The following is a 21,357-nucleotide window of genomic DNA, read 5'->3' as shown; positions in this document are numbered from 1 at the left end:
TTTAATGTGCTAACATTTTCTCTATTATTTACTTACCAAAACCAGCCAACAGCTCAGAAAAATTTAAGTTAAACATAGAAGCCACACTTGCACAGTGAGAACATGCCAGGTCCCAGCTGAACCCATAGACCTACTTGCTGTGAGGTCACAGTGCTTACCACCGAGTACATTTGTGGATGTTTTCATGGTTTGTCTTTATGTGTATATTTGTTTAAAGTTGGGATTTAAACTTTAATTGTGCAAATGATCATATAAATACACTTCTTTGCAGTGTTTTTTTTTTTTTTTTACTGAGTCTGTTCATGGAGTCTCTTATTTAACTCTACAGAACACATTGGATTTCATTGTATTGTACACGTGTTGCTGTTATTGTGTCCATGCCCTGTCTGTGTGCACAAATATTCAGCATGCATATGTATTTGTGAAAATGTGTTCATGTGTTTGTGTCAATGCAAAAGCTGTTTTGGCCTGTCAGCCTACACCTTTCCCTCTCCCTGTCATCTCTTCAGGCGTGCAGGCGCTGGAGCGTGAAGGCAAGCACCGCTTCTCTCCTCATTGAGGATGCCAGTCGTCTCCTCTGGTGTCCTGCAGGCACAGCAGCAGCCGACAGACGCCAAAGAGAAGGGACAGAGGAAGGCACTGAACTTATAACAACAACAGCGACAACAATTTCAAGACGTGGAAAACATTGGCCCTTCGAAATCACTCCATCACTTACTTTAACAACATTAAGGAAGGAATGTGTGTTTCTTTCTGCACGATCGAGAAAGATAGAGACATAGGGAAAACATCCGAGACAAAGAGAAAGAAGGAAGGCAGGATTAAAGTTGGTGCTAGTCTCCACAGAGGGTTAGAGTTAATGCTAGTAACTGCATAGGAGAAAGGATTCCAGTATTTCTGCCCTCTTTTTCTTTTTTTATCATAGCTAGGACTTTTCCCTTAGAGATCTGGAATGACAAATAGAATTAGGCATGAATCTTGGGCTGATCTATTTGGTGATGAACCAGAAATGAGAATATCATAGCTGCAGTATGCACTTTGATAAGGCATCCAAAAGGAATAATGAAGGGACAAGAAACATCCTACTACATGTAGAATACATTATATGTGCACAAGCTGTCTCCATTTATGATAACATGAAAAAAATAAAATATATAAATATATATTTTTAAAAAAAAACCTTTTTTATTACCCAGTAATTCAGATTTTTTTTATTATTATTATTAAACACGCATTAAAACACGACAAGTGTACTAGTTTTAAGGCTGTAAAGTAAAAACAGTGTTTCTGAGTTGTTGAAGTAAGCATAGTGATATGGGGAGGACCAGTTCTCCAGCAAGGACATGATCTGGCACTGTCATAACCTCAAAAGCCTCCGTGTTTATCAGCTAAATTTATAGATTTAGCATTAGTCAATTTAGGCATTCTCAGACAGTTAAATTGAGTTGAACTTAGAGCACGCAGTATGCTGCAGGTGAAGGAGTGCCTTTCAAAATAGCATGAAGAAGAGACTCAGATATTGTTTTATGAATCTTTTTTTCCCCACTTCAACCAAGTCATCTATCCTTTTTCTTTGTTTGTTGTATTTTTTATTTTATTTTTTTCAGAGATAATGCTACTTCCCTATCCCACTCGAAGGCTAATCAGATGCATACATTGGAAAGGAGTTTGCTTTTCCTTTACTGCCGCTAACCGGCTTTATCTCAAGTACACACAAACACAGATGAAGATAACTGTACACATAAATACGGATGAAGATAACAGAAAGGAGGGCTTACATTTATTTTCGCTTATTTTCCTACTAGTAGATTTCCAAGAGATATTTCCCTGTAGTTCTACTGCACATCCCAGTTCTCCTCTCTAAGCTCTTAGAGGGATCAACAGAACATGCCAAAGCAATGTTTTTCCAGTGTCTTTGTTTTCTCACTTTCTTCTCTCATGTCTCAGTCCAAGAAATGGAAGCATGGTACTGTGGATCTGGGGAATGTACCTGGCACAAGACTTTAATCACTATAAAACACATTTTGCTAAGTCCATTTGTTTGAATTTGGTTCAATCAGACTTGCAAATTCACACCTGAGAAGGAAGTAGTCTGCTGTCTGTATGTGTGTCTGTGTGTGTATTTGTGTTTGCAGTTTTTAAGGAAAAAATGAAAAAACAACAACAACAAAATTAAGGCTACATTGACCCAAAGAATGCGGTACATGCATGTGAACATTTTAAACACATCTTGCTGAATTGTACTACATAATTACTTATTATTAAAACCGGATTAGTGCATCATTTGGTGGCAAAGTGTAATAAAAATAACAAGCTATCATATAAGCCCTTGCTGTTTGAGATGAAAACAGATCATTACATCTGGTGTGCACATGTCACGCTAGATGAAGTGTGACTGGACCACAATTGTTAGAAGATTGATGAATATTGTGGTCTTAGATTGTTGTGAGGATAAAACCAAAACAAAAAAAAACAACAACAACCAAACAAACCAAAAAAAACATGTTGCTCTCAATCTACTTGAGCATGGTCCAGCATACTAAGGTCCTGTGTTGTTTAAATATTCAGATTTTAATATCCATCTGCCCTCACCTTCTGTTGTTTAGATATCTGTAACATTTACAGCAATATGAGACATACAGCATCCAACGGAAAGTGCATCTTGAATGTTCTCCTTCATTAAATAAATGAGATGCAATTACACAGTGTAATAGTGTGGTTTCGGGGACATGGATATGGATATTCCTGCCCCTAAAAACAATGTTAATTTCGCTGATGGTGTTTGCAAAGTATTGTTTTCAAAATAATTAATAGCAATTAAAATCTGAATTAAATTATTCATTCTGCTTTAGCTTGTCAGTAAATTAGATATGTTAGAACACAGACACATCAAGACACTGCATCTTCATCATGAAGTTATTAGACATATTTATTTATGCAGTAGTGCAAATGCCATACGTGACAAGAATCCCAGCGGCATATTTACCAGTTGATGATTAATGTTCAGCTAAACTTTTGATCTATGATCATCAGCCTTTGTTTCATCAGCAACTGATGCATATGTGTTATCTTATAAAACACCAGTCTCAGTTTGAAAAGGTTTTAAACCTTAAACACGGTGCTTAAAATAGAAAATTAGTTTTGCTATAATAGGATACTAATAAGTAACCCTACTTATAAACAACTCACAGTTCAATAAGTTACTCTGGACATTATGTCTGCTTTCAGTTGAGCCATTAGAACATACCTGAATAATGATGATGATGATGATGATGATGATTATGGCTTTTATCATTATTACTTTGTTCTTGCTCAAAGTATTGAGGGTGAGCAGTGGGGTTACTAATATTAGTATTGACGCTGATGAAAAAGAGATTGTTTTCCATATAATTTCCATCTGCCCTTCAGTTGGTGAGACAACAAGCAGCCAGCACGCTGGCTAATCCTCTGGCCTCTGCTGAGTCCTGCTTGTTCAGGTGATGCCATTATTTAGGCCAGCTGACATGGCTTAAACAGTCTGCCTCCAAACACAACATAATAACCAGGTCATTCCAAGGTGAAATGGGTAGTTGTGGATCCTGTGGAAGGGCTCTGAAGTGAGGGTGCCACTGACCACTGTGGCCTAATGGCCGTCTAGTGGCCTTATGCAGGAGCAATACTGTGGTTACTAGTCAGTTTGGCTCTGGTCAGACTAATCTTCCTAATCATGGAGCTGTGACTCCAAACAATATACAGCCTACCTGGCCCAGATATGTAAATGGAGGGACCCTCAGGTAAGTTCAGATCCTACTGCAACTGGTCAGTGTACTGTACTGATTATCTGAATTATCTGTTTAGCTACATTTTTTTATAGCCAGTATAATAAAATTCTAAATGTACTTTAAGGGGCTTTACAGGCTTTAAACTCTAAAACCCCAGCTTAGCCCTAAAAGTAAATTTGTCTCAATTTGTCTGGGTTTTCTCTGCCAGACTGGATAAATGGGCAACAGGTGCATGTTGCATGTATGGATGTATAGATGTATAGATAGATAGACAGATAGACAGATAGATAGGTGACACAAATGCCATTTATTTCTGTGTCAATAACACTCGAAATGAGATATATGCTGTGATAAACAGCATAATGCACGGTGGCCTAGACAATGAAAATGAAATACAAAACCAAATGACCCAAAAAAAAGAAAAACGACAAAAAAACCAAAACATGTCACCGGAGTGAGATGGGATTTCCAAGCCAATACTGCACCTGCATCCACCGCCAGGTACAAAGATTGCATTGGACAGGCATCTGAGAATGTGGAAAGGCAAATACTCAGTCAGACAGGCATGTCGACCCTCACATAGCGGTGCATACTCATACAAAAATGACACACACTGTAAGTGTGCACAGACTTTAAAAAGGAGAAAAAATGGAAACAGAAGCTTTTCAGTGGTTTCAAACTACTGGATATCTCACTTTTTTTCATTTTTGCTTTTTGTTTTTTCTGTACTCCGTTGTAACCACACTATAATTCTACATATTTGGGGAATAAAGCCTATTTCATCATTCATTTTGGCCCCCTCCCGTTTTTTCTCTCTCTCTGAATGTGGTCATGTGGGCGTTGGGGCTTTCGATGTGCTCTGCTGATTTCTCAGATTATTGCTATCCATCATTTGTTTATACTCTCATTTAGAAAATGAGGTCACTTCCATTATTGCGATATAATTTCCTGCAAGGGCTACTAAGGCCATAGCCAACTTTAGTTTTGTTTTTGCCTCTCTCTCACACCCTGCTTTGCAATTTCTTAGCTTACATGGCTTCAGCTAAAAAAAAAAAAGTCCTACAAACAACAACACACTGCTCAATGTTAGCATTGGCATTAATGGCGTCTTCAGCAAATTGCTTGATATGCAGCTCATGTACAATAAAATCTAAGTTAAACACCTGAGATGTACCTTGCAGTAATTCAAAGCATTTAGCGCAGATTAGCTGCTGGTCTTTAAGACAGGGAAGTATTTTTCCAGCCCATGACCCTGAGGAGCACTGTTGCAGAATTACAATGCTCTGTGTAGTCCTGATACTGAGCAATAATATCATATACCTGTCATGGTGTATTCCAGAGGTGGCTGTGTATGTCTTGTCATGTTAACAACACAATAAATGTGACGCTAAGAGGCCAGTATCCTCTTAGATGAACATATCCTCAGGAATGCTGCCTTTACTGCAGTCATCTTGTGTTAAGTCACCATCACCAGCTCCAGGGGTTAACATTTTGGATAAACGACAACGTTGGCTGGCTGGAGGCAGTCCAGGGTCATGACATTGTCTGGAGGGGTCCCATGACCATGTCAGCACAGCCACTGCAGGCATTTCTCTTGTAGTCTGAATACAGTTGGCTTTCAGGTGCTTCCCTTTTCACTGTCCTCTCATTAAGCAGCCTCTGGGGACAAGCTTATGGGCAGCTCTTCTCTGGCCTGCAATAATAATGTTGATCCTCTAGGCTGTCAGCCAAAATCAGAGAACTTTCTATACTTAGAAAGACCATCATAAGCATATTTGTAATAACATTATCAGTGCAGCAGTGAAAAATAAGGCTGGGCAAAGAATTTAGGGGTTATTCAAGCTTAGTGAAGTAGTTAGCATCTGCTGTCTTATCAGTCTTAGGGCAATATCATATCACAATAATGAGGACAGATATGCTCCAGCTTTGGAGAATACGCAATGCGATCTCGGATATATTTGCCTTACCATATAACCATTCAGTGGTTAGCTGATGACAGTTCCATATCTCTATATCAGAGAATGTCAGAGTACTCGTGTAAAGTGGGGACTGTTATATAATAGCCAACTACTTGAAGTAAATCTATGCAAATAATTTGTGAGTATGGAGATCTTTTTCAAAGCCTGCCATTTGCTAAAAAGTGACAGAATTGTATAGTGAGAAGATAGAGCTAGAAATAAAGGGCAAAATGTAGGAAAGTGTGCAAAGAATGAGAACAAAATTCAGCCTTTGTATTAAGATATCAATCTAAAATCAGAGTGATACAAAATACTAGGATAAATTTCTTTCATCCCTTTTCTAACAAATCAGCCAAAAATATTTTATTATAACTTAATGTAATTAAAGAGTTGAAACTAGAAATGTTGAAACGCTATCTCACTTGTTATTAATTCCTTATTAGACAACTTTGCTGAAATTGAGCTGGATACAACACAAGGTGCTCACAAGGTAACCCCAAGGTTCAGTCACACTAGAGTCAAAATGGAATGACAACCTCTTTGTGACTAGGAAAAATTGGTGGTCATCCAGTCATGGCAGTGAATTTTCTTTTGAAATTTAGTGACCAATTTTAAGTAGTGGTGGCAACCTGCTAGTCTCACAGAGGTTAAACATGAAACCTTTACATGCCCACTTTTAATCACCTGGCAACTGCACAGGCTGCCTGGTGGGAGGCAGCCTGTCTCTAAACAACTGCGGTCATTCTCACTCATTGTCAGACAGAATGGCAAAGATTTGCACATAATTGCCCTGTAATTTATAAACAGAAAGCTTGCAGCCAGCCCCTTAGATTGTTTATCTGAGCCACTCTACATCAGTAAGCATACCTCATCTGCAACAAGAGACTCAACACCATTGCCCCACCATTTAAATGATGTACTCCCTTAATGCCACCTATTAAAAAAATAAATAAATTATATATATATGTATATATATATATATATATATATATATATATATATATATATATATATATATATATATATATATATATATATATATATATATATATATATATATATGTGTGTGTGTGTGTGTGTATACTGAAATTACATCTGTGTTTTAGTTTAGAACAACTCAATTCAGTTTGATTTACTATTAAATCAATCATCGCTAAAAATCATTGATTTATTATCAGACTGAAGGTCTTCTGGGTGCAGTTTTACTGACCCACTAAGAAAGATTCAATGAATAAATAATAAAACAGAACAACAGAACATGTGATTTTGCACTTAATGATTGTAGAAAACAGAAACAGACTGCAGATTGCTGACTGTAGAGATGTCAAGTTATCATAGCAAATTCAGCCTATGTAAGATAAAGGCAGGGGCATGGTGGCTTAGTGGTTGCACTGTTCCCTTATAGCAAGGGCATCTTGTTAGGATTAGGATCCTCTTGCTTGAGAGGGTTTTCAGGTGTTTATGTTGGTTTTCTCCATGCGCTCCCGGTTCTACTGCCATCGAAAAACAAGCTTTATTAACGAGTTTTTTTTAAAAAAAGGTGTGATGGGTTATGCAAAGACAAAGCTGGGTATAACCATATTGGAAAAGAAACTGATTTCAATGTGATACCAGCTTATATGTTAGAATTATTCTACTGCGTAACTGCCATGAAACATGCCTTTACACAACACAAAGCACTGGTGAGACTGTGTGAAACAAGTAACAACACAGCAGGAAACAACTCAAGCTTCACAGGGATCAGTAAAGTCTGCATCTATTATTATTTGTTATCAATCAGAGCACAAATGGCATGAAATACTAATAACTAAGAATGTGACAACAGATTTCTCTAAACAACAATTAACAGAGAAGTTGTGTCACTCTAAAGGATAGAGCGATCAAGTGAGATGCACAAACAGCAGTTAAGCTTCTCACATAATTTAACAGGTACCTAAGGTCCAGATTAGGCAGGGATAATTAGAATGATACCACATTTGCAAAAATGTGCAAATTGTAACATTTTGGGGCGACCTACTAACAATACCTTAATTTATAAGCACAAACATAACCAGTTAATTTCAATAATGACCAGCATTCTACCAAGACCTGCTCAAGTTAGTGGGTCAAAAACAAACTATGCAATTTTTATGCATGTTTTTCTTTCTGGAAAACGGCATGTAGTGTCACATAATGCAAGACAGACATGTCACTAACAAGCTAAAGTAATCCATCGTTCATTGTGAATAACTTGGATGCCTGTAAAGATCCCAGTAAAATGCACTTTTTTCCCTCCCCCCTCCAACACCACATGCTAAGTTCAGTTAGGTTCTGCTCTGTTTGATCAAAAATAACAGTACTGTTAGTGAAAACTACGTGGGGCTCAGTTCTAAATAAAGTTAAAAGCTACAGGAGAGAGCCAAAGACTGGCACTGCATTCACAGCTTTCAACCATCCACTCGTAACATTGTACACTTGTTCTGATAACATCTTCTCCTTGCAATCAATAAAGTAACACTCCTAGAAGTAACTATCACTGCCTCATCAGCCTCAAAATAAGTCATGTTGTTTTTTGGATATAGCATCATATGCAGTAAATTGCCTGCTGCAAACCTTAGTAAATCATGTGAGTATCATTCATTTTAACACTTTTCCCATTTTTTTCTCTGAAAGGACTGAAAGAAAAACTCCTCAATACATGATGCAACAATAACTTCTTACATACCTGTCAGTCAGAAAACTGACACTACAACTCTTTAGTAAATACCAAGAAAATGTTTTTAATATCGCAACAGGGTTTTGCACTGTTGCAGAAAATCTCATGCTGAAAGAACTGCCACCCCATGACTGGACTGGATGTTCTGATCAGACAATTGGTTGCATTCTATTACATGTCTATATAACTATACAGTCTTTTAAGTCATTAGTTTGGCATACATAAAATTGAATTTTTGCACCAACAAGGCCATTTTCAAAGAGCTATGAGCCAAAATTATCATATTTTGCCATGATGTGGAGTATCTTTAAAATTGAGGAAGTGAGTGATGATTGAAGGACAAAAAAAGTGGCAGGCCTGAAAAACTAACTGTATCTAACAATCATGTTTTTAAGAAATAGGGAAAAAAAATCCATACTATAAACTTATAAACTTAGAATTATACCACTAATATTATCGGACTTGAGTTGTCAAGAGTAAGATTTGTTTTGTGTTATAGTCATTACTTAGTTGTATACTATGTTCTTTTATCCACAAAAACCCCTTCAGATGTAACTGGTCACTGCTACTACTATTCACTTGTAGATATCAATTTATTGAGATTCCATTGTTCCCAAAAGTAGAGCATTTATTAGGGGAGGTCAGCTATAAGTGAAGGTGTATAACTGTAAATGTTAAGCAAGGCATTGTTGAAAGCAAGCCTGCCTGCTCAGCAAACCTTCCCTGAATAAATAAAGCTTAAAATAGAGAGTGGAATACATGTGATGAAGGTCATGAGATATATTCCATGATCTTGCAAGTTCACATTACACTCCTGTGCCTGCTGGGACACTAAGGCAGCCCATTAAATAGAATTTAATATAAAGAAAGAAACAGTATTTCAGGGGCATAAGCCAAGGATTTGGCAGCAAGGGGCTGCATTTTACAGAGTGCTGTGCAACTTTGTCAGGTAAACGTGACTGTTAGGGACAAGCGAAGATTGATGGAATCTTTTTTCCCCTTGGCTCAGCAGTCTTTGATTTTCACAGCACAAGGGAGGAAGAAGGGGTGAAGGAATGGAGGAGGAATGATAGATAGGAATTCATGTCATTTATATCCTTAGGTCAGTCTATCACACAACTGACTGTGAGAGAAAGCGAGCAGGAGCTAAAGAAAGATGGTAAGATACAGTTACCATTTAAAAATATATAAATCTATGTTCATAGCAGCTTCCCATAAGAAATTTGCAGTAACTAGGGGTTCAAATGTTTTCATGAGCATGAGTGCAGTGATTCATGCTGGCTCAATTAGCATCTGTGTACTTTTGTCTGATTGAATGAAATAACTCTGTTCCAGTCCTTGAAGCATAACTGTGTAGTGCTTTTCAGTTTCCACCTATTGGTGCCTCCATCTAACATTTACTGGGAGGCAATGTATGAAGATGATTTGGGTTTACAACAGAAGTGCTTTCCTTATAATTGCTTCTGCAGAGACATTGATTGATAAAAGCCTTCGGCCAGATTAAATGATAGGCCTTCCAAAAAACAAGGAAACAGTAGCCATGGGAAAATGTCAGTTCCTGTTACATTATATGATATCTTGTTGCTGCTTTTCACAAATAACCTGGTGGTAGTTTAACTTCTCTTTAATGTATTCATTTTTTTTTTTTGATTGTGTGCACTTACCTGAAAATTAGGACTAACTTGCTTATACGAGATCTAAAAGCATGTTATATTCTCACATTATGGATAAAAGATACTGATCATACAATGAACATTTAAAAAATTTCATTTTTCCAATATATGGACAATGTAAAAAAAACATTGTTAAACTTGTGCTTGGATTTCATTAATATTATACATGCTGTTTTGGGAACATTTTTGTACTGTTTTGTCATTTATTGTAATATGTCCGTATTTCAAAATCTATTTTATTTTTTAAAAATGACATAACTTTTAAAGCTTAAATCTATATTATGCTGATAATAATTTTCAAGCCAACAGTAGGCCACAGTTCTTTCTGTGTTTTGTTGTTAATTTTCAACTAGAGAGAGAGAGAGAGAGAGATATGTGTGTGTGTGTGTGTGTGTGTATTGTAATGCTAATCACATTTTCTCCATCAAATACCCTGTTCAAGCGGACATGTCTCCCAGTGGGATATCTCCAGGAAAAACTGGGAAGATTATGTCTCTGGGCTGGCTTGGGAACCAAACCAGTGTATCTAGTTTTCCCTCAAGCAATCATTTTTTAAACACTAAATTTGGCTGTTTTTTTTTTTGTTTTTTTTTTAATTCTATCTCCAGAAGTGTCCTTACTTCAAAGTTACTCCCCCCTAACCTCTGTATTTATAAACCTGGCTGACTTTTTCTGTTGGGTTACATGGCTTTCAATTGCTGATGGATTTTCTTTTTCTGTTTTTTTTCTTCTCTCCTCCCACACAAGCAAATTTTGTGTCATAAAAGCTGCAATTGCACAGCTTACCACAGCCAGAAATCTCTTCCACACTGTTACCCATCCATCCCCTCCACAGTGAAAACACAAGATGTGTGTGTCACCCATGCAATTAATTGTCCATTTCCCATTTCCTCTCTGGGTTGTTCACACAGATCTACATTCAACAAAATGGGGACACTCGGGTTTGTATTTACAAAGGCAAACAATTATGACATTGCTCCATAACATTCTAGCAGCATGTTAAATGACCTGTAATTTGAGTCTGTACAGCCAAATCCTATAGTTCCAAACCAAGGCTAATTCTGTGTAAGCCTGTCAATTGGACACTACTGAGGAGAAAAATCCACGTAAATTTCTGCACATGCTCTTCTGCAAGACACATTACTCATCTGAGTGTTCATCCACAAATTGCAGACATCAAGCAGTCCCCATAAGTGAAGAGTTTGTTCATATGCAAATGTGCTTCTTCTAATCCTCTATTATTCTGTATTTGCATGCTGTTCTGAAAAATGCCTCAACCCCCCCCACCTGGCTTTCATCATACAAAACAAAGGTGTTTACACGACTCAGTGCAGCAACTGCTGCAAGATATTCGAGGCACTGCAGAGATGCAAATTAGACACCAGTAGAATTCTGTAGTTGCTAACCCATTTTCTATGCATATTCACACTGTGCCATCACTTTCATATATCAGAATAAAATGTCAACTCTTGATAAAGCCTTAGCATGCTCGTAGGATTGCCTTAAGTAGGACAAATGTCCATGAAAAAAACATCAAGCCGTTACATTAGCAAGGATGATAATTACATTTAAGATGTGACATGACAATATAAAGTCATATTACTTTATCCATGCATGTTTTTCATGAATCATACAGCAACGGGAATGGTTTTCATTTCAGTTTGCATAAATTAAGTACATACATTTTATTGTTCTTCCACAGAACACATAACCTTTAAGGTTCCACTATGTCAACTGCATTTTATTTTTTCTTCACCATCTCTAAAGATTTTAGCTTGGAAAGGTAACCTTGCATATTTTATATTGGATAAAACAAGATTCCGAATTGAAATATGCAAAGTAAGTAGTGTGAACAACACTGCCAGCAGCTGTAAACATAAATATCAATTTGCATAACTGTTGACTATACAACGTCCTATTAAATAAATATCTTAGTACAGTTTGGTCTGTTAGTATTTAGACAATTCCCTTTTTTGCATTCTACAGCACAGTTTAATCCAAGCAGTAAAAGTTTTTACCTTTAATTAAAAAGTTTAAAAAAATGCTTAAGAATTGCAATCATTATTATAAAGCTAAGAATAATTGGACAAACTAACATCATTTTAAATATAAGGACTGAAGAACTTCCAGTTGTGGTTTGTTTGTAGCCCTCAGTATTATCTTGAGTAACTGAAAAACTGCTTTATTGGGTTAAGATCTGGTAACTAATGTGGCCATTGAAGAATTCAAACTTTGTTGAAAGCACCTTTCAATCATTTTCCCAGCATTTGGCTGAATCTAAGCAGAGATTTTAACCCTGTACAGTTCAGAATTCATATTTCCATCGGCAGTCACATCATCAATAAACACTAGTGATCTTGTTCCACTGGCAGCCACACATAACCAATGTTCCTTCTAAGCTGTGCACGTGCACAATTGCGCACTGCTGGCACGGTCTCTGCGCACAGAAAATCTGCGTTGCGCACAAAAAAAATCATCTAACCGGAATTGAAATTCAAATTATTAATAATTCTGTTTTGCAGTGTTAGTCAGTAAGTCACTGGCTGCTCCTGTATGTGTTTAGAACGATGCCACCTTATCCCATAGTCCAGCCAATGATGCGATTCACATTCGTATATGCACAGCTAATCAACGTCGTTGATGACAGCGTCCTTATGTGCCGACACCGGTGTTTTAGCTAGCAAAGCAGCGTGGCTGATGAGGAGTGAAGTCACATTAATGACAACATGTACAACCATTGGAGATGTGAGCAGGACAGACGGAACAATTGACGGAAAAAAGTGTACTTTATACCAGTTTTTAAATTGTGTTGATAGGCCACGTAAAACTAGAGTTGTGATAAAAAAATATGCAATGTTTGGTTTTCTTCCTGAATACTATCGTTATTTATATTTACTGCGGGAAGAAACGGTAAAAACAGCGTTTTATAAGGAAAACGCTCGAAAGCACTCTCCACCTGTGAGCAAAAACAAAACCAACTCCCACCCTTTCCTATTGGTCGAAAAAAGTACCATGTCTACCAATCAAAAAATGATATGGCAACGTGGCATCTAGATGTTAAGACACGGGGGGAAGTTTTAGGAGTGACGGCGGTGTTTTGAGATGTGAGAGATTTGCGACGTTTAGCGCAAATCTTGTGTAGTTAGTGTGTAGTGTAGTTTTTGTTGTGTGTGTCAGAACAATGAGGTTACTGCTGAATGTTACAGGTGTTACAGGAGTGATACATCTCCTGTTGTCAGGCCTGCAGGTATCAGGCTGTTGTTCTCCTTTATCTCACAGTGGACAGAAATATTTTGTGGCACAAATAATTTGTGTGGCATCAGATTTGATGCAGAACAAGTCAGAGCTTTATGAAAAAAAAGAAAGAAAGAAAGTTGTGTTTTTAAAATTGGAGTTCAAGTTATTTTTTACTTCCAATAGTGTTAACATACTACACAGATCATGAACATGATTTTTTTTTACATTTTCATTGTAAGTGGGATAAAGTAGTTAATTAAAAGTAGTCTAACATAAATGTAAATGCTGTAATTTGATTATTTTAATAAACCATGTAACTTGGATGGATTCGATGCTGGCGTGACCACAGTGCACTGCTGTCGCTCACAGTGGTCCAAGGGATCGCTCAGGGAGTTTGTGTGTTCGTTCAGATACATGAAAAATTAGAGGGAACATTGCACATAACCATAACATTGCGCTCTTTGGTGATACAATTAGTTACGTCAAGATCCAAACAAACAGTAATAAAGAAAATTCATAGCTGTCTCTTGGCAAGGGGACCTTTTGCTGTGAGGCAACAGTGCTAACCATTGAGCCAATGTAATATTGTGGGGGCTGATTAGCCGAAATCACCTCTTATTTCTATATACCGGTGAAATATTCGCTTATGTTTGAAATAATAACTGATTATAAGAAGTGAGTTCATTTTATTTTTTCCAAATGACAGAAAACTGTTGCTATGTTTATATTTTATCAGTGTCCTCAGCAGCAGGTGTTGTTTTGCGTTTAGAGCTACAGCTTCCTGTCAGAGAGCTGAAAGGAGAGCATTTGACAGAAAGAATATATTCACTCTGCTGATTTGTCATCCTTCCTGTTCCACACATCTGACTGGGAAGGAGAAAGGAAGGTGTAACAAGGGGGATATCTTTGGAATATCTGGTTAACACCCTAATTGGAAATGACAAGCACAGTGGCGCGTTCAGCCCTGCAGGGGAGATCAAATAGTTGGAGCTCCGTGAGCAGTATGGATCGGACCCAAACAGATTCCCTCTTGCGTCGACTAATTAACACATGGCTCCCACTAATTAGCTAAATCCACTGCATTCCAGAAACAGATACCCTTAAAAATAAAATGTAATAAAACAATAGTAAAACAATAAAAATAGAGGGAAAAAATAGCTCTGTATAAAGTTTATCACCTGTTGTTTGACCTCTGTTACATTTGCTACTTCCTGTCTGTGGGTGAAAATATAACAACAGGTGTTCTCCTACTGCTCTGCTGCACAGAGTGGTAAATTAAATTGAAGTCGAGTGTTTAGTATTCTCAGTCAAGTGTTTTGTATTGCTAATCCTGTTTCTAAAGTGGTTGCTCAGTACATAATATCTATGGCAATTCTAGTCTTAGCATCTTGTCACACAAATGATAACATTTTTAAAATTTACTGATGAATTTAATAATCATGAAATGTAAAGTTTACATTTTAACAAAATATGATTAAGCCTCCAAAACAGCCCTGCATTTATTGTACCTTTAATTAAAAGCTCGGTAATAAAGGGGTAATAGTAGGGTAACAAGGCAGAAACACGAATATCATAATGCAATTATTTTGTAAGTTATTACCACTCAATTTACCTGTGGTAATTTGGTAGAATTTGCATAATAAGCATGAAATAGAGCTGAAAAATGCAAAACTGCCTGTTTCTATTTCATAAAGCATTAATAACCTATTAAAGCAAACTTAAAGAAGTGGAACTATTATCTTGAAATATCTCTGCTAGTTTCTATGTAATAAGCAGGAATTTAATAATGTGGTCATGATAACTTATGCCCTGGAAATTCAGGATTGTGGGAGGTGCAACACCACCATCCTGCACCACCTTCATCGTTAGTTGACCCATAACCATCCGAAGATCCAGCCTCTCCTGCAAAAAGAAGCACCAAGCTACCCACTTGCGTACTGAAAAATTTGAAGTTTTGAAAGAAAAACAATGGTAAAGCAAATGTGATGTAATTATCATTTCTTTGAGTAAGAATTTCACCAAAATTGTCCTACTGAAAAAATGCACCATTTTAATTTGTGTATGAAGTAAAATAATGAATTATTAATTTTCCTTTTCTGCCCAAAATAACATATTGGTATATTTAATGTCTATCATTAGAAATAAACCACTAAAAAATTTACTCAGGGTCGATATTTTGAGTATACCACACCTCCAATGCCCTCACCTGAACTGTTGAAAACTGGAGTGCTTAATTTGGGTGAATATGTCATATTTGAAAGTATAACTAACACCTCTACCCATATTTACAATAATAATGGTAATAATGGTAAGGGGCGATCGTGGCTCAAGAGTTGGGAGTTCGCCTTGTAATCAATCGGAAGGTTGCCGGTTCGAGCCCCGGCTTGGACAGTCTCGGTCGTTGTGTCCTTGGGCAAGACACTTCACCCGTTGCCTACTGGTGGTGGTCAGAGGGCCCGGTGGCGCCAGTGTCCAGCAGCCTCGCCTCTGTCAGTGCACCCCAGGGTGGCTGTGGCTACAATGTAGCTTGCCATCACCAGTGTGTGAATGTGTGTGTGAATGGGTGGATGACTGGATATGTAAAGCGCTTTGGGGTCCTTAGGGACTAGTAAAGTGCTATATAAATACAGGCCATTTACCATTTATTTCACAACAACCTTACTTTAAATTTTTTAACCTACTGTTAGCTACACTTTTAGCAAGTTAGCATGTGGCATACATTAATAACTACAAGAAAAAAAAAAGGTTTTACTTATCTTGGAGTCCTACAGCAGTGGCTAGAGTATGGGTTTGATTCCAAATGTATTGTTAAAATCCTTTGGTTTATTCAAGCATGGATCTACGAATCAAGTCAAAAAAGAGGCGGTGGCTAAAGTTAGCAGTTGGTGTCCCAATTCTTCTTTGCCTTTATCCAAAATATAAAATACAGACTCCCAGCAGGCAGCAGTCTGCCACCTACCTGCAGCAAGCTCTTTGCAGGCTGTTTCCATTTATGCTTATAACACAGAAACTACAACAGGTGTTTCCAGGTAATAGTCACACACTTTTTAAGTTTTGCTTTAACAGGTAATGTTATGTTAGTAAAATAGAAACAGGCAGTTTTGCATTTTTCAGCGCTGCTTCCTGCTTATTACACAGAAACTACCACAGTTAATAGAATGATAATAACTTAGAAATGACCACATTAATACACTCTTGTGTCTGCCTTGTTACCCTACCTTTTTTGTTATCTAGCTGTAATAGAAAGTGCTACCCGTGACTTTTAGCAGGCTGCATTAACCCTTTAACGCCGGTCAGAGTGGGCACTCTCAGTTTTGCATAACTATTTTTAAATCCGGTAGAACTGAAACCATGTAAGCTAGTGCAATAATTTTTTTTGCATATGAAACCTGAGGAGTTGTACTTACATCTTATGCCATCAGCTTGTCCTAGTTCACAGTTTCCTTCCATATATAGCTTTGCAAAAATTGCATAAAAAGCAGTTACAGCAACAAAAACATAATATACCAGAAACAGGCTTTGCCGATCCGATCAGCTGTTCATAACACTTCCTACGTTGGAATAGACGTCAGCACGAACTATCGCATGTCCGCCATTACCTGCCCGAAACCGTAAGTGACGTCAATTTCACGGAATTGTAGTTTTTTTTCAACTTCAGGGCCTCATAAGCCTATACTGGTGTTTTTAAAAGTTATCTTTGACTTTATGACTTTCTGTGTCGTTTCTGGGATACTTCTGGGAAACTCAAATTGCACTGCTGGAAATAGTTTATTTTGATGCATATGCTGTTATTTTGCAAATTTGCAGTATAATATTTATTTTCGTTTTTCCTGCAGTGTATAAAAATTGGTGTATTTCAAAAATAAAACTATGAAGACACTCAAAATAAAGATCCTGTGGTGGGAAACTATTTTGTGCAACTTTTTTGTATTTACAGTTTTGAGGGATAAGCCTCTTAAATTTCTCTAACTAGAAGTATATGTTAAAAAAACAAAAATGATTTTCAATTTTTTTGTAGTTTATTGCACTTTTTTGCAATTTATGTAGTTAATATGCACTTAATGCATACATATTATTAAAATATGGGCTTATAATGGTTGTATTGATGTATAGCAATGAAATGAAATGCTCCCAAAAATGGCACTACAGCATGTAAAAATATAATATCAGGTCTGGCGGACTTGGCTCTATGGTTGGTCTTAAAGGGTTAAAAAGCTATTGAGTTTCCAATCATGATCCAGTACAACCTAATAGACTTTACAGGGATAGGATACAAAAATAAAAAAGGATCACTGCAATGTAAATGCATGTAAATGCAGCAACAACACCAAACCCCTTTTACCCAACTGGAACTCAAACACAAAAAAAAAAAAAAAAAAATCAACAATAGCTTATTAAATAACAATAAATTAATTTTGTCAGTTTCAACTCTGCCAGCCACGTTCCTTTGCTATTTTTCTTGTTTAATGTTTGAGCCAATGTAACAGAAACTGACTTGGCTTTCTTTTGGAGGAAGGAAGATGCTTTGAAAAGTCTATTGTAAAACTGACACTTCAGGTAATGAGCGAAAGGACAGTCATTCTGTTGTCTGATTACATACTGTAATTAAGACACTGATTGTGTAATTAGGCAGCAGCAGGTATCCTATGCTCAGAATACGTCATTATTATTTTTTTTTTTTAGCCTCGATTACTCCATTGTTCATCATACCTATATTGCAATTTAGCTTTTACCACAGGTTAACAGTCTAAACAACAAACAAACAAACAAACAACAACAAAAAACCCCAACTCACTTTCTTGTCATGACAAGATTATGAATTTTGGCTGAGTCACTCTTTCAGTCTGTAGCTTTCATCTGTCTCTCTATCCCTGGCCAATCTGTTGAGCTGTTTGTTTGTCTGTCTCTGTCTTGTCAGCCTCATCCTCCCACTAATCCTACTTTTTCTTCCTTCATCTTTTCTTCCTCCTCACTTTCTCTTTTCTCTGCAGTGTCCAAGACAACCAGGCCTGGCTTCATGTGCTACTTTCAGAGGCTCTACTTAAACTGCAGCTCTGTTTAACCATCAGCTAATTATTCTAAGACAGAATAATTTCCCTGACCCCTACTGCAGAGACAAAATCCCATCTCTAGGCTTAGATATAACATATATAATGATGGTGACACACAACATATCACACACAATCATAGTTTAAATAATTGTAATGGTCAAACCAGCATGCCTTTGCATATGTATTATTATTAAAGTGCATAGCTTTATTATTATATTAATATTATTAGATTTTATACCTGCACTGTTGATGTGGAGCACCCACAATTTCCTTGTACATGTGTAATGACAATAAAGGCTATTCTATTCTATCCTATTTAACTTTTATTTATTCTTTTATATTGCAATGGTACTCATCAAATGCAATTTCAGAAATCTACGTATTTACAAAAAACGACAGTGTCTCAAATTTTCATGAGTTCACACCTTGCAGGTAAAGTAATTTCTAAATGTAATTCACAACCCCAACACAGACTCATTAATCAAGTGAGTCTCTTGATGAAATGTGTTATATTAAGATATTATTTTCCTTGACTTCTGAAAATGCGCGTATTAAACCTGCATGTATTTAAAATACATCACAGATCCAGAACTCTTTGTAAGTCAGGCTGTCCAAAAAATGTTTTTTGCTGTTTGATAATGGTGTTGAGTTTAAGCTTTGCAACTGCTTAAATGATGAAGTGATGAATTCTACTTGTTACTCTCCAGAGGCAAGATTCAGTTCTTTAGAAGTTAGCAGCCTTGATGCAAACAAGAGCTTTACCAAAAATAACATACGGCAAACTTTCAAAGGCAAAGTTTTTCTGTATGTTTTCTCAATTGAAGTTAAGGTCTATTTCCTGCACCAAGCTCAAATATTTTTAGAGAACTGAGTTTTGATGGCTAGAAAGAAGAGAAAGAGCACTCTGGAGCTTTGTTGGCATAGACAGATTTGGGACGATAGGGGATTTGAATTCTTTTGTGCCCTTAAAGATGACCACAAATGAGTAAGAGACTGCTGACTGGAGCCTGAAAGAAGAGATGAGATGCAGTGTATTGCTTTAGCTTTGACATTTTTTTAATTAAATTTGTAACTACATGTTCATGAAAACGGATGCAGCCTTAATTGCAGATGGGAAAACTGGGTCCAACTATTTCAAAAGGCCCTGTGACATACTTTCGATCATCTATCAGCAGGAATGATGCAACACGTAAGGGCACATCCATCACTTTTGTCTCATCCTCGTACATGTATATATAGAGCACAGATTGCAGGAAACGGAGGGGCCGCATTCCATGCAAGTGTATGACGACCCTGTCCAAGTTCAGACTCGGGGACTATGCAGCTTCCTTATGGTCTTCAACATCTTTTTTTTCCCTATCTGACCATTAGAACCATGGCAGGCTCTGCAAAGACCAGTGTGCCTTGATACATTTTGTCCATTATGCAGATAAAATACTGGCCTGTTACCACTTTGCACTCTGCCATTTGGCCCATGACTGTCTGTCAGTACCCTTCCCAAATACCACTTTTTAAGCCTATCTTCTCTTAACAGAGAGGAGAAACTGGAAGAGCCAAAAGCATCAAGTAGATTAGTCTGACTCCATGCAGCAGTTCAAGACTTAAGAGTTGACTACATATGAAAAGGAAAATCTGACAAAAAAAGACTCATATATAAACTATGTAGTTATATTCAGGTTCACTTACAGTGCTGGAGCCCAGAGTTTCAACTTGATTAATATTCAACCAGTGCTGTTTGTGCAGTTCATTCATTCGTTCATATACTTGGCTTTTACCCAATACATCTATCTTTATGACACCTTTGAGAAAGCTATGATTGTTTGATAGGGTCTTCAAAGTCTGCCAGAAATAAGACATAAAGTAAACAGAATAAATACAGACTTCCCGATTTTAGTAGCATGTTTTGGTAGATGTCAGCATTAAGTATTTATCATATTACGCTTCTAAATTGATCACAAGGGACAACCCACATTACACATTATTCCAGTAAGTGCCTATCAACAAATACACATGCTATGCTTCTGTAGAAGCAAAACTGCATCCACGTTGCCACTTTCTGTCAGTCACTTTATTACAGTTTTGCACTTTGCAAATTAATCTGCTTATATGTGTGTGTATGGGGGCGAAGAATGGCATAGAGCACATTGTACAGATCACTGAATGGTTTATACACATTGTGGTATAGAACCACAAATATATAAAAGTAAAGCAAATTTTGTGGCTATCTCTAACCCCTGGCATAAGTCATGTTTCATTCTAATGGCAGTGAAATTACAAGCACTACACATACATTTTAGCAGTGGTGTGCAGTGACTTTCACAGAAAAGCAGGGGCTTTCCCCACCCCCACCATCACCACCACACACACACACACACACACACACACACACACACACACACACACACACACACGTGCGACGTCTTCACCTTTCTGCATTACACAATTTTAAAATACTATTACTTGTATAGTTAAATAAATTTTACCATGAGACTTACTTTTAGCTGAGAAATGAGAGTGGCAGGGGAATTAAGAGAGCAATTCAAATCTAAGCACTTCACCACAGTGATGTTTTAAGTTATACGTATTTCATACTTTGTTTATTCTATAGTGATGCATCGTATTATATTAAATCATATTTGTAGTGGCTGTACTGTGACGAAATCAACAAAATCAGAAAAAGCTGCTGGCATCACAGCTTAACAAGTTAAAGCTTTTGATAGCTGGAGATGGACAAACCCATGAAAATAAGATGGACTGCAGTTTCCAATGGGATCCAAGCCAAGCGTGCTTCCAGAAACAATAGCTAATTGCAGCCACAAGATGCACGTTGTCTACTGATCAGAAGGTCAGTGGATTGATCCCTGAGGCGCCCAGTCTCCATGGGCAAGACACTGTACCCCAAGTTGCTCTGAGCTCTATTAAGAACTATCCAAAAAGGTCCAACAGGACACAGACAATAAAGAGGTCCAGTTTAATGACTCG

This window comes from Copadichromis virginalis, linkage group LG7 (genome assembly GCF_057382275.1).
Source record: "Copadichromis virginalis isolate Kocher_CV1m ecotype Utaka linkage group LG7, C_Virginalis_male_GT1.1, whole genome shotgun sequence".
NCBI classification, from domain to species: domain Eukaryota; kingdom Metazoa; phylum Chordata; class Actinopteri; order Cichliformes; family Cichlidae; genus Copadichromis; species Copadichromis virginalis.
The sequence above is the reverse complement of the archived record's forward strand: the minus strand, read 5'-3'. Positions refer to the sequence as shown.